Source organism: Oreochromis niloticus, linkage group LG9 (assembly GCF_001858045.2).
Source record: "Oreochromis niloticus isolate F11D_XX linkage group LG9, O_niloticus_UMD_NMBU, whole genome shotgun sequence".
Classification (NCBI taxonomy): domain Eukaryota; kingdom Metazoa; phylum Chordata; class Actinopteri; order Cichliformes; family Cichlidae; genus Oreochromis; species Oreochromis niloticus.
The window spans coordinates 25,994,010-25,996,770 of NC_031974.2; the positions used below are offsets into that span (position 1 = coordinate 25,994,010).

At 39.6% G+C, this 2,761-nt stretch overlaps 1 non-coding gene across 1 annotated transcript; it reads left to right on the forward strand.

The window, feature by feature from the left end:
- The first annotated feature begins 973 nt into the window (after positions 1–973).
- On the forward strand, positions 974–1,055 carry trnas-uga (transfer RNA serine (anticodon UGA)). Its single transcript has one exon. It is a non-coding gene; the product is annotated as a tRNA-Ser (tRNA).
- The last annotated feature ends 1,706 nt before the right edge of the window (positions 1,056–2,761 follow it).

The window sequence follows — 2,761 nt, forward strand, 5'->3', positions numbered from 1 at the left end:
TCAGATGATTAATACTAACTTACTGTACTTGTGTTTTGTAAACTGTTCTGTATCATGTGACCACGGTATATCTTATGTGAATATTGTATTGGAATATTACCAGGTCATGAGGTCCAGTTATCAAAATATGATGTGTCCAAATTAAGTTTCTTCAGAGAATAGTAATTGGGTTATACTTAGGTTTGTACAAGGAGGAGAGCATATCACTTCCTGGGGCGGGATCGGGGGGGAATTGTTGGTCCACCATATTGGCAGATCAAGCGAATTAATCCCTTCTTTATTCTTAATCCCTTTCCTTATCATAAGATTATGAAAATCCAGATCCCTCCCTCCTCTCAGATATTAAATTGCACCCATAATATTACTCCTGGCTTAAAGAGAAAAAGAGGACAAAAAAAAAAAGGGGGAAAAACAGCCAGGGCCTTCAGCCCTTGTAGATCGTGGTTGAAGTGCTCTTTGTATAGAATTTCTGTCAGTATTTTCTAATTCCTGCAGTCTGTGAGTCTGGTCCACTGCTCTATGAATAATGTCAGGGGGCAGCCAGGCTTTGGTATTCAGCAGTTGACAATCTGCTTAAACAGAAGCAAATTGGGAAAAAATAGCTTTCAAATACACTTTCATTCCTGTGTGTGAGGAGAGGTTGAAGCAGGGTTATTTTCTCAGCAGAGGGCATTTTGCTCTGACAACACATCAGCCTCTCTCACTTTTGCCACAATGTATATGTGTGTGCTGTGCATCAGACTCAAAGAGAAGCAGTTTTAATGATTACAACATCACACAGTGAAAATATTAATTTTATTGGCACAAAAAATCATTTTTTTTAGTTTTTATTTATAATTAATTATACTGTTGTTGTTCATCACACTCAGACTGGTGTTGTCTTGTAGCACACGATATAGTAGGGCTGCAGCTGGCAATTGATTGCTTTTCTTAACATTTTGTCATTTTGTAGCAAGAATGAACTCAAGCAGAAGCTGTGATGGCCGAGTGGTTAAGGCGTTGGACTTGAAATCCAATGGGGTTTCCCCGCGCAGGTTCGAGCCCTGCTCGCAGCGGATGTGAAGCTTTTTTCTTTATTTCCCAGAGGAACCCACCAGAGGGATTAATAAAGTTTTATCTAATCTAATCTAAATACAAGGCCTCCAAAAAGTTAAAAGAAAAAGTTAAGTTAAAATACATTTAAGTCAAGTTGTTATAAAACACAAAATCCATCCGAAGAAAAGTAAATCAAATGCACTGAGTTTGTAGAAACAGGCTGGAAACACACAAGATAAGCTAACAAAGCTAACAGGCTATAAATACCCACACACACACAAAATAATGAAGGGAAGTGGACACAGCTGGGGGACATGAAGCACAGGTGAAATAAATAAAGACAAATGAGTTCCAAAGCGAAACAGGAAGTGAAGAACAATGACTGAAAAACTCAAAGGCATGAACTTTACACAGAGAGAACAAACAGATGGATACTCCATCACTTTGGCATATGTTGCTTAACGGTAACTTGTGCAGTGGCCTTGTTGTTGACTTTGAGTGTTGATTTCTGTATAACGTTCTTTCGAGGCCTTGTACACCACCATGTACTATAGTGTATGTACCATAGAATTATAGCCTTTCTTGTAGTGAACTCAGACAGTGGACAGGTTGTACTGTCTAGTCTTAAATAGTTGTGTGACTGCTCTATAAACCAGCAGCTGGTGCTTTGACTCCAGTGTGGTTTTCAGTATTTGCTCATGTGTTCCCTCATTTGCCTTTTAACTGTCTGTAATTTGAAGGTACATGCTCTTATATAAAAACACACTGTTTATATTTTTCTATGATAAAAAAGTTCGACCGACTGAAAAATATCAAACTGTAGTTATGAACTGAGCAATTTAAATTCAAAAGAATTAATGCATATTTTTGTTTTCACTGTAGGGTAAACATTTAGTAGGCTAACTCAAAACTCCAGCACGTAAAAGTTGGAATGATAAACCTTATCTGTCACTGGCAATGAAATCAGGATTTCTCAGTAAAATGGATGTACCATTTAGTTGCTTCTTCAGCCAGTCTTTTGGCACCATAGTGACAAGAGGAACGTGCTGTATATCAAATCAAATGAGCACATCCTCTGCCACCTTTTGTCTCAGGTTAAATTAGACATTAATTAAGTGTTTGACTCTTTCAGAGGGCAAACAAGAGAAAGCTCCAGTACCTGGTGACATGGGGCAGCTCTGTGAAAATACTGCATCATTAGCACATTATTAGTGTTTCTAAATGTCACACAGCCACGAAGGGGACACTGAACTATAGGGAAAAAGCCTTCATGTACAAGCCAAACTCTTATTTTGTGTCAGAGTCCACTGTGACCTCTCAGAAAGTCACACAGGAGATCATTATTAACCTTCTGCAAAAGGGTGGCAGGCTGTGGAGTGTGCATTTTTTTCCCTGGGTGCATGTGTGCTCCCATATTTCTGATTTTGTGTTGCTCATGTGTATGCACAATGAGATAGGAAGCGAGTGAGGGGAACACCCAGAAAGAGAGACGGAGAGAGAGAAATAAAAAGAAATAGAGTACGCTCATAAATCAAGTCAAGGTCCAGCCAGTTGCCGGTGCCACTGCAATTTTTTTTTCCACTACCATGTTTCCCGACATTTGACGCTTCCATCTTCTCCCCTTTTAATCTCATCAACCTCAACAAGTGCAGGAGGAGGGGGCAGGGAGGGTTGCTGTCCGCTGTGTCAGATGAGGTCTGTCGATATCTCTCATCAAACAGGAGCT